Below are 11,356 nucleotides of genomic sequence, written 5' to 3' on the forward strand. Positions count from 1 at the left end.
CCAATGGAATAATAATTCTTGTGGAATTACAAGGAGTCAAGGACCTTCCTTCCTATTCATCAAAATTAAGAGAATAACCATAAAAAGAAGGGCCACATGCAGCTCAACCAGAATTATGGAAAGGCTCCTGTGTAGACTGGTCCTGCTCCTTCCATACATCTGAGAAAACCATCCAGGGCTATTGGTAGGAGGGCACCCAGCTTCACACTCTTCTTCTTGAGTTGAATAATGAGTTCAAGCATCACTCATGAGGAATAAACCTCTGTTTGGAATATGGAATGGCAAGAAATAAAAATGCACCACTAGGAGAAATAGAAGGACAGTCACAATGGGGAGTCCCAAGGAATGATGCTTAGATAAGTGCAATAGGTGAAGCATGTTCCCATTTTGAAAAGCAAATTAGCTCCAGTTTATTCAACCTTGAGAATAGGAAAAAAACCCTTAAGCTTTGCTCATAATAGTCCACAAGTAGCAGTCCAATAGTGTATATGTCTTTCTATTATAATTGTTTTCCACCCAGAAAGTGCACAAGGTGGTCTTACCAAACACCTCATCTCAACAGAACTTCTTGCTACCAAGAAATTTTTAATAAGCAACTGTTAGCTTATGTACAATTGGAAGGAAGCATATCTGAATAGGCAACTGAGTGGGATTCAAATGAAAATGATGAAATTGTTCCTGAAAAGGAAGAGAAATAAACATAAAATAAATGAAGTTACTCACCAATTTGATAAAGTGGCCAGAGCATGTAGAATAGCTACAGAGGGTAGCTGAAAACTTTCCAATGAGTCCTGTGAACATGAATTGCAAACACATCCAAACATCAAAGTCTTATCACCAACAACAGAATTAAACAAAAGATTCTAAAAGTGAATGAAATAAGGCATGGAAAAGCACTCTGATATCCCAATTTGGAACCTAGAAACAATGTTAAGGACAAATAACCTGAAAATGTATTACAAGCAAAAACAAAAGCAGAGCCTCAAAAACCTTTTCTTTCAGAAAAACAAAAAGTGGTGAGACAGCTGCCTTATTCAGAGAAACATGGTATGCTGGTATAAGAAGGACTGAGACCATTAAAACCATGTCTGAGAGACCACTGATGATAAGTAAACCATTTCCATTCATAAATGTCCAACACAGAATGCTAAATGGACAATATTAGTAATGATGCTACCTGAGAGGTCAATTCCTGACTTCATACAATGGACTGTATAAGAGCCAAATCAAACTTAGAAAATGGTGACTGTCAGAGGATAAATGTCTGACTGAGGGTAATGTAAGAGAGGAAGCAGAAAAGGTTGGCACTCCTGAAGGTACTGAAGAAGTGGAAACCAAGGCTAACCCAGCCAATGTGGTATTACAAGAACTCAACAGGATGAGAAGCAAATCAGTGCAAAAACTTTAAATAATAGATAAATCAGAGGGATGTACAGTGGAACCCCTCTAAAGCAGCCACCTTCGGGACTGAGACAAACTGGCCTGATTAGAGGGGTTCCACTGTACATAATTAGGGATTATGTAAACAAAAAAGGGACTGTGATTGAATGACCTCTTTCAAGGGGTGACCGAATCTGAGGGGTGGCCGCTTAGAGGAGTTCCACTGTATAAAGATGAAGACCTGCAAAATCCTGGCTGAGAGCATTTATACATAAAGTTGGAGGGTGAGATACAGGAGACTAGACAGCAGCTGGATATTCTGGTGTGTGGTGAGAACAGTAATATAAAGCATCCTGAGATGAGAGCAGATCCAACAAAAATTATGTGGCACAAGCATCCATTATTTCAAAAGAACTCTATTGGGACAAGATAACTGATCAGTCACTAAATTCATTAAACCCTAAACATGAAAAGCAAGGTGAAAAATTTGACAATTATGGGTCCAAAACAAAGAGACCTGGAGTGAATGCTCCCTTGCTTGGAAATGTAAGAGACCACAGTGGAACACAAATCAAATTAACACCTTCCCTCACAACAATGCCAGAGCCCGAGATATACCTCTTGGAACTGTTAAAAGCTGTAATACTGACATGAAAAGAATATTTCTCATCTGTTCAGAAGCCCATACCATTTATACAATGTCCCAGTCCTAGAGAGAAGCATCTATGTAAAGATGTATCTCTGGGTATGGGGTGGGGAGGGACATCTACTGTCATGTCACTGTTCAACCACTAGTCAAGATCAAGCAAGCTGGAAGACAATAGAATCACCAGATAATCCAATGCATCCATGCAAATGTTCCACTTGTGTCATAACAACCACTGAAGGGAATGCATTTGGGCACAACCTAAAGGAATGAGTGTTTCCAAGAACCTCTATATCCTCCAAAAGAGACAGAACCTTATGAGCTGGTGGATAAGGAGATAAATGGGGCCAACTGAGAGGGAAATTGAAAAACATCTGGAAATGCATGTGGTACTGGACTAGACTTCTCCATTGTGATGAGAAAAACAGTTGTTGCAGCTTTAGATAAAAGAACTAGAGTCTGAAGTTCTGTTAAGTGTTTTTCAAATGTTTCATTTTAGACAGACATTATTTTCAAAACAAAAATTACACAAAACCTCCTGTCTGGATTATAACCAAAAGGTTAAAAACACTTCAGACTAATCATGTCTGCTTTGTTTAAATAAAATGCAACATCTAAATGTGATAGCATAATTCACCATAACCTAAACACTTAATAAATGAAGAGACAGAGTTCTTCAAAGACTAGCTAACACAATTAATATACAAATTTCAAAGTTATATCTTTGGATAAAATACACATGAATGAAATCTTTGTAAATATACCATTCTCTAAAAGTAACCTATGTTTTATGATACTTAGGTTCAGGTGATCTCAAATTAAACATTTCATAAACACTTATTACTGTTGCATGAGAACAAATAGGAATACCTCTCTCTATTTTCATAAAAGTTTTAACACCCATACCAGCTGTCTTTAGAAAACAAATAGGAATACCATATTTGGTAATTCCAATTTTACAAATTTGATCTAGCTGTATTCAAAGAGCCTTATCATAAACTCTTGTCAAAGAATGTAACAAGTAACAGTAAGTAATTCTATAAATACATTAAAAGTAAGATGATAGGATGAAAGCAGGAACTTTGTGAGATAATATAGCAGGGCTAAAATCACATGATTATGAGATGGCTAGTAAATTTACTTTTAATTAAATTTTTACTGATGAAGATTCGAGCAATATTCCTCATCCTGAAAAGTTGTTAGATGGAAACAAGACTGAACAAGACAATCAGATTAATTCTTAACTTGTCAAGAGAAAAATAAAATTATTTGACTAAATAATATGTACCCATGGGTTATGAAGCAGATAAAAGATTGGATGTGTGGACCACCTCCTGCTATTGTGAATTATATGTTGGTGCCAAAAGACTGGCAGTTGGCTAATGTTGCTCTTCTTTTTAAGTGAGGTAACAAAAATTGTTTCAATAATTACAAACCTATTATCAATGATGGGGAATTTCAGAAAGTATGCTAAAATGTGGTTTACAAAGTCATTTAACAAAGTTTAAAATTTTGTGGAATAATCAGTATGGTTTCACTAGAGGAAAATCTTGCTTAACTAATATTCTGACATTCTTAGAAGACGAATTACTTCTCTAGATATGAATACAGGTGTGGGTTTGGTGAATCTGGATTTTCAGAAAGCATATGACAAGATGCCACATAAAAGGCTTATTAAAAAAATATTTTTGTAGGTGTGAGAAATAGGTTGGCTCATTTGATAGAAAATTGGCTAAATGCGAGAAATCAGAAGTTTGTTATAAATGGAGTTCATTCACACTAGATTAATGTCACAAGTGGGGCACCTCAGGACTCAGTGTTAAGACCTCTGCTCTTTTTGACCTATATCAATGATGTGGATAAAGGAATGATCAATAAATCATTTTAGTTTGCTGATGGTGTTAAAGATTTTATTGTTACTGCCTGTAAGAAAGATGCTACTGCTTTATAAAATAATTTGTACTATTTGATGAACTGGGCAAATAAGGAACAGCTTGCTTTTAATTATAATAAATACAAGATAATGCATATCAGAACTTGAAGTATAATTTCGAGGAATAACCTTAACAGTGACACAGTAAATTACATTTTATGTTGTATCGACAACAAGGATGAATTCAAGTCTAAAGAGGTTATAATTTCATTTAGAGTTCATTGATTATGCCACATTTGAAGTATTGTGCTCAGTCTTGGGCTCCTTACCTTAGAAAAGACACTGAATTGTTAGAAAAAGTTAAGAGGAGTGCTGGTAGGATGATATCTGAGATGGAAAGGCTGTTATAGGAGAGGTTAGTATCTCTAAAACAATTTTTTCTTAAAAATAGAAGAGTTATAAGGGTTCTGATTGAGACATTCAAGGTTATTAAATGCAGAAGCATTATCTATTTAACATTTCAATGGTAAGACAAAGGTAAGTCTTACTTACTGTATCAAATGTAATGAATTTTATTTTAATATTCATTACTATACCTTTATTATAAAGACTGATTTGTATTATTAGCTCAGAATTTATTTTATGGCTAACTTTAAACATATGTTGGCTAAACTTTGAGATATTTTTGGCCATAAACATAATATATCATTAACAAATGCAATATGCAACTGACAAAATAATGCATTCTGATCTTTAAAAATAAAAACATAAGTATATTTAATTAGCTAAACTGAATAACAAGTTAATTTTTAGTTTTTCTCGAAATATACAGATAACTCCAATTGGAAATTATTTAATGGCATCAGCAAACTTAAGCAACTAATTGAATATTCTTTTATATATACTATTGATGTAAATAACAAAGAACAAAGGTTCTAATGCTGAGCCCTGACATATCCCTCTTTGGACATTAACTCCATGCATATCAATCCTCTGCTTTATTCTTTCCTGCTACTTTTAAGCTAATTTTACTGTAAATAAGCTTGTTACCTTAACTATCCTATCAATTAGTATATTCCAAATTTAGTTTAAAACTATTAAGGAATATATTTAGAACTTCTCTAAACATCCTACTGCCTAAACTATTTAATGAAGCCTACCTTTAGCACGTAATTCACAATTATTCTGTAAACTGTTCCACAGATCCAGAAATGCAAAAACAAATGGAGTTTTAATACCAAGAGTAATTAGAAGTCAGTATATGTGAAAAATCTAGAACTGGGTACCTACTGTAAAAAACATCTAACAATGTCATGTCTTGTTTGGTTAATATAAAACAATAATTGATCATCAATTTTTAATCTCTTAAGTGCATACTACATAATTACTCATTTTTTTCAAAGAACATAAAAACTAAACTGATAATTATATGCATATTTATTGTTACATAATGATGGTAAGAGTTATAAAAGGCTAACAAAAGATGTTATGCAAAATCATTTAACACAGTTCAAATATCTGTTAGATAATGAACAAATTCACTCATAATAAATCATGTATTACTAATGTTTTTCTTTCTTTATAATTAAACACAAAACTACACAATAGGTAATTTGTGCTATGCTAAGTACAAATACTGGAGTTTGTTTGATTTTAGAAAATAAGCCACAATGAACAATCTGCTATGTTCTCCATGGGGAAATGAATCCCTGATTTAAGCATTGTCAGTCACTAAACTTACTGCCTTCCTACCAGAGGACACACTGATACTGAAAACTACATTTAGCATTATAAGCCTTCAGACTTACTACTGAACCACTTAAAGCTTTAATCCTTTGAACAGGTTACTGCTTAAATCGATCAGGGTAAAGATGTAGATCTGGTGTTTCTGGATTTTTAGACATACCACACACATCTTTAGAAAAAAAACTGTATAGATGCAAGAGAAAAGTTGGCTAAACAAGCTGGGAGAAAGTAGGCTTTTGTTAAAAATGGACTTTAAGCACACTGGGGTATCTCAGGGCTCAAAGTCAGAATCTTTGCTCTCTGCAATTTGTACCTGTGATACAGATGAAGAATTAGCCAATAAATCACTTAAATCTGCTGGCCATATTAAACTCTTAGGTTTTTCTGGCTGTGACAATTATGCTGTTACTTAACAAAAGTTTTAGAATACTTGGCAATATGGGTAAATAAATGGCAGATGCCTTATAAAATATGCAAGGTAAAGCACATATGTTATGATTTCAATTATATTTTAATTGGAATAACTTTAACTGTGTTATGGAAGAAAAGAATGATGCTTTTTTTTGGTTGATCATCTTTTCAGTAAGTTTACTGGATACAAGATTGGCTAGATGAAAGAGGGCAACCAGTTGTTAAAAATGAAGTACAATCAAACTGTGTTAATGTCACTGCTAAGATACTTTGATTGTTAAGAGTTAGTGAGGCTTTTGTTTGATTTTTAAAGTTTAGTTTAGTAGATAAGATTGTCTCGATTGATCAATTGGCCCATTATTGTCTTTAAATTTTATATTACTTCAACTATAAAATACATGAAACTGAGAACAATACCTTCTATTGACATTGTGTTTGCATTTAACTACAAAAGATAAAGTGCATAATATACAGATTGAGACTGTGGTTATGCAATATATGCAGTCTTTAAGTTTAATTACACCCAGCTGAGAAGAAATTCATATTGCTAAAAGTTGTAAATCAAATGACTTGCTTTACAGTTGATGTTTACAACCTAGGCATTGTATAATTGCTTAATTATTTTACTTATATGTGTGTATCTTACAGTTTCAAGGATATATTTTTCTGAAATGTGTTACAAGAGTATATTAAACATGAAGATTCTACAGAGAAATGACTTTTAAGTGTCATTATTTGACAGCCTATTTTAAATTCAATGACCTAATCATGGCTTATGATGACCAGAGACAATACATTATTTTGTGTAGTGTAAGAATAATATTATTATTATTAACCTTTTCTGGGTTTTTTTTTTAAATAACTAAAAAATTCAGGTTTTTAAATTTGGCTTTTTTAATAACCTATATTTGTGTTATTAAAACAAGTCTTTTGTAATTTGTTATATATCTACACAATGCAAATCAATAAATGAATATTACATAACTGGATTTATAAATGATATATATTATTTCAATAAAACAAATCCTAAATGCCATCTAGCACTGATTATAACATACAATATGTGAAGAAATTCAAGCACATAATTAAAAATATGCCAAAAAATGGTTTACCAAAGTTAAGTCAGGTAAATATTTTTTAAACATTGAGAGAACCAGAATTGTATCTAACAAACCAAGTAAAGTGTTAAAAGTCAACACAGGTACTCACCAGGTCTGGATTAAGTGACCAGACTTGAGTTTCTGTTTTAGAATAGAATGGATGTATTTAAATTTTTACTTTACTCAAGAGTGTGCATGTTTGTGTTTATATATGTAGGATGAAATGGTTTATTGCATATGTCAATCTTCCATTTGTTTTCCCACTACTAAAATAAGACTAACTGACCTATGATTTTCAGGGTTATTAATACCATCTCCTTTGTAAAATGAAACTCTAATCCCCCAGATAAAACAGACTCTTTTAATATTGACCTCCTTTACAACTTTGTATGGTAGTTTTGCTTTGTTTTTAATCTCTCAGTCTCTCTACATACAACCAAGGGATTGATATTTACATGATACAGGTCAACTCCTATATTTCCAATAGAATGGTCAAAGTCAGGAATATTGCTAATATTATCTTTTCTGAAAACCTGTGGAAAAAGTTTAAAAGCTCAGCCATTTCACAATCTTCAACAATATTTGCATCATCTCCCATTCTAACATTCTGCTTATGTTTAATATAATTTTAAAAAATATCCTTGCTGTTATTTTAACATTATCAGTAGCTGTTTTTCATGAGCTTAAATTTGATGATAATTCTAATGAAGAAATCCTGCTTTATATTTCAACTTTGTGAGTTGGACGAATAAAAGGCAGATGGTTTTTCATTACAATAAACTAGGTGGAGTACTTGTCCATTAAATGGATGAAACAAAAACTCATTTCCTACAAAAAATCAAAATTTCTACTTCTGTTTTTTCTTAATATAACAACCATTAAAATTATAATAAAAATGTATAAAGGTACCAGTACAGAAAAGAAAGACAAATTGTTTTCAAGAATTCTATCAATATGACCTTTGTCATGTCATTATCCATCACTGTTTCAAGTTTGGTGCAAACTGATCAAAAATGAGGAAACATATAAGGAACAAATGGCTAAAAGGTGCAAACAAACTCAGCTTATATACATTACATGGAAAATAATGTATGTTGACTATCATAATTTTAAAATATAATTTGATGGAATTAGCTTTAATGGTGCTATTAAAAAAATGAACCTTAGTATTTAAATCAGTGGTTCCCAATCTTTTTTATGCCTCGCACCCCTAAAAAAATTTAATATGTTCTTGCACCCCTCACAGTAATTATTTATTTAAGAATAAAAGTGAAGGTGGCCAAAACAAATGTTATCTCGCACCCTCTGGAATGCTATCTCGCACCCCTGGTTGGCAACCACTGATTTAAATGATTTTCTCTTCAGTCATTCGAGCATTTTGTTGTTACTAGTGGTGAGGAAAACATGGTTAAAGTTTTATCTAGAGAAATACTGAATATATATATATATATATATATATATATGTCTGTATTCTTCATTTAAATTTTATATTCATTCACGGGCTTCTTACTTTAAGAAGAACATTGAACTGTTTGAAAGAGTTCAAAAGAAGGTTATTGGGATGACACTGAGAATGGAAAGGTTGTTATACATGGACAAGTTAAGATCTCTGATATGGTTTTCTATTGATAAAAGCATTTGGTTGAGGTGGTAACAATTGTTAAGAAAGTTGACATTGTTAATGTAACATCATGTTTTGTGCTGGATAGTGTAAACAGTAGGACAAGCCATCTGTTTTATTTTTCTAATATGGTGGTTCATCTTTTGAAATAGTTGCCTGCAGATCTTATTTATGCACTACATTTAAGGGTAGGCTTGATGAATATTTAAATGATAAGGGCTTGCTTTAATTTTTTTTTTTTAAGAGTTTGGTTTAATGATAGGACCCTAATTGGGTGTAAATGTTATATAAGCTCTTTCAGAATTCTTTACCACCTTTTTAAAACAAATCTGTAGCATTTTCATACTTCAAAACATCTTTCAACCTTTCTACCAACTTGAACTCATGGCATTTAGATCTGATTTTCTCCTTTTTTTGTTTTTAAACTAGGTAGGTGTAATTTTCCTTTTTATTCTTTTTACTGCTAACATATATCTCAAACTAAAAACGTTTTTTTAAATTTTCCAAATTTTAACCCCACCATCTTTGAACTTTTGTCCCAATTCCCTGATAATAAATCTTGTCATACGACCTCAAAATCAGATTTCTGAAAATTAGAAACTAAAATTTCATTTCTTTTGTCAACATGTAGTAAACCATTATCTAAGAAGAAAAACTGACTTAATGTTTTTGTTCTTTTCACCATTATTCATAATATTTGAGAGACAATAACAGACCAATAAATAATTTGTCAAAACCATCTCATTCATTTCATACTCATGAAATACTTTCTTGAACTCTCCCAATCTTCATGTATTCACTTTGTCTAAAGGTAATTTATTTTAAAGTTAGATCATCCTGTTTGAAAAATAAAACTGCCTAATTTGCAGTGACTTCTACCCAATGCAGTTATTTATGTAGTTTCTCACATTCTTGACTTGTATCTACCACTGATTTGTTCCAAATACTTCAAGCGTACTCAAATTACTGAGGGGTAGCAAAAGTTAAACTAATATGAAAATAATTCTTATATATATGAAACAAATAATTTGATACAAATTAAAGTGGCTAGACCTTGTAAATTTAAAAAATTGGGGAAAAGCCAAAAAAATAATTTCACACAGCATATAAAAAAATAAAATCTTCTAATCTCCAAAAAGAAAAGAAAAAAAGAGATCAGGCTATATATTTTAAACTTCAAAACAGTTAAAAATAAGTTTTGACATATGATATTGATAAACACCAAAACAAATTTAAAGACAAACAAAAAGTCCATTTGATCATTCCACTTTCAAGGCTGTATTTTTGTACTATTAGAATTTACTTATTCATTTCTCCAACTATTTTGACAACCTAACACAAACATCAATAACATCACACTTCAACTTAAAAACTTAAATTTCAACACAGATAACCCACCCACGAAAACCGAATCTTACTTAATAATATCAACGGTAACAAAACAATTAGTCACCAGTAATAGTAGCCCTCTTCTGAACCCTTTTCAATAATAAACGGATATTAACTAAAATTTATACTAATAATATTACTGGTAGTACTACCAATATTACGTAAATTTCCTTAAAGACTTGACTTAGTACTCTCTATTAGTAACTATGACTTATATTTTAAATATTGTAACTTAATTTACACTGTTAAAGTAACTAACACTAACAGTATTATCACCTAATACCACTATTGTTAACATCGTTTCTAACATAATGATAATGTTATACTATATTCAGTATTATATTGATACTTTACCATGAACTGCTTTATTGTTAATTAATAAAAACTATTATTCAACTTGACGCAAAAAATGAGTGAAATACAAATACTAATACATATCATCGGAAACTAAGACACAACACACACCTGCCCAAATCTTTCAAACAACAGCTTGAAAAAGTAAGTGAGCGAAATTATTCAAACGCTCTTTTTTTTTTTTTGACAACCGCTGAAGTATGTACATATATTTTTTATGATATTTGTGATTTTAGTTGGAAATTCGTTCAATATACGCAAAGAGAATGTTCATATTTTAGTTGCCTTAAATAAAATAATTAAATATTTCTGGTGAATCAAAAAAGCAAAATAAATATTGAAAATAACAATGAATGTGGTATTTTTAGAAATACCGTAGACAAAGAGAAACAAATATAAAATGACTGTAGCTTTGAAAATGTGCTTCGTCAATCCCACTACGGTACACTAATTAATCATATTAGCATATTCAAGGGTCCTTATTTACGATCATTCTCCTCTGCTGTTACCAGTATAGCTCTGGCCTATACAATTAATAATTAAAATGTTCGCTTTCAGTTTTTTAACACTTTAACATGTAATATGTCAAGCTCTGGTATTCTCGAGTGCTATGGTTTACTTTCACAGAAATGAGCAGATTAACCAGCTTTCCGCAGAAAACACGAAGTACCAAAAAAAAAAAAAAGTGTCACATGATAAACCTGAGTCAACCCAGCTTAGTTTAAATCAAACACGGAGATTAGATGTAACCACAGGCGGTCTTACTTATTTGGCAAACTGGACAATTGCTCGGGACCCCTTTTATGAAAGGGTCCTTAATGCAATGTCGTTTAATC

General features: G+C 31.7%; 1 protein-coding gene across 34 annotated transcripts in view; it reads right to left on the bottom strand.

Moving 5' to 3' along the window:
- Window positions 1-11,125, bottom strand: part of LOC143253054 (uncharacterized) — a 64,869-nt gene extending 53,744 nt beyond the window's left edge. For 21 of the 34 annotated variants that reach the window (XM_076506209.1, XM_076506206.1, XM_076506210.1 and 18 more), the window contains exon 1: window positions 10,521-10,636. The gene's annotated coding sequence lies outside the window, so the exon portion shown is untranslated. Of the gene's footprint in view, window positions 1-7,611; window positions 9,213-10,230; window positions 10,451-10,520 lie in introns of those variants that run through there. The other 13 variants (XR_013029346.1, XR_013029353.1, XM_076506193.1 and 10 more) reach the window with 11 other exon arrangements.
- Between the last annotated feature and the right edge of the window lie 231 nt (window positions 11,126-11,356).

The sequence above is a fragment of the Tachypleus tridentatus genome, chromosome 6, assembly GCF_004210375.1.
Source record: "Tachypleus tridentatus isolate NWPU-2018 chromosome 6, ASM421037v1, whole genome shotgun sequence".
Lineage (NCBI taxonomy): Eukaryota > Metazoa > Arthropoda > Merostomata > Xiphosura > Limulidae > Tachypleus > Tachypleus tridentatus.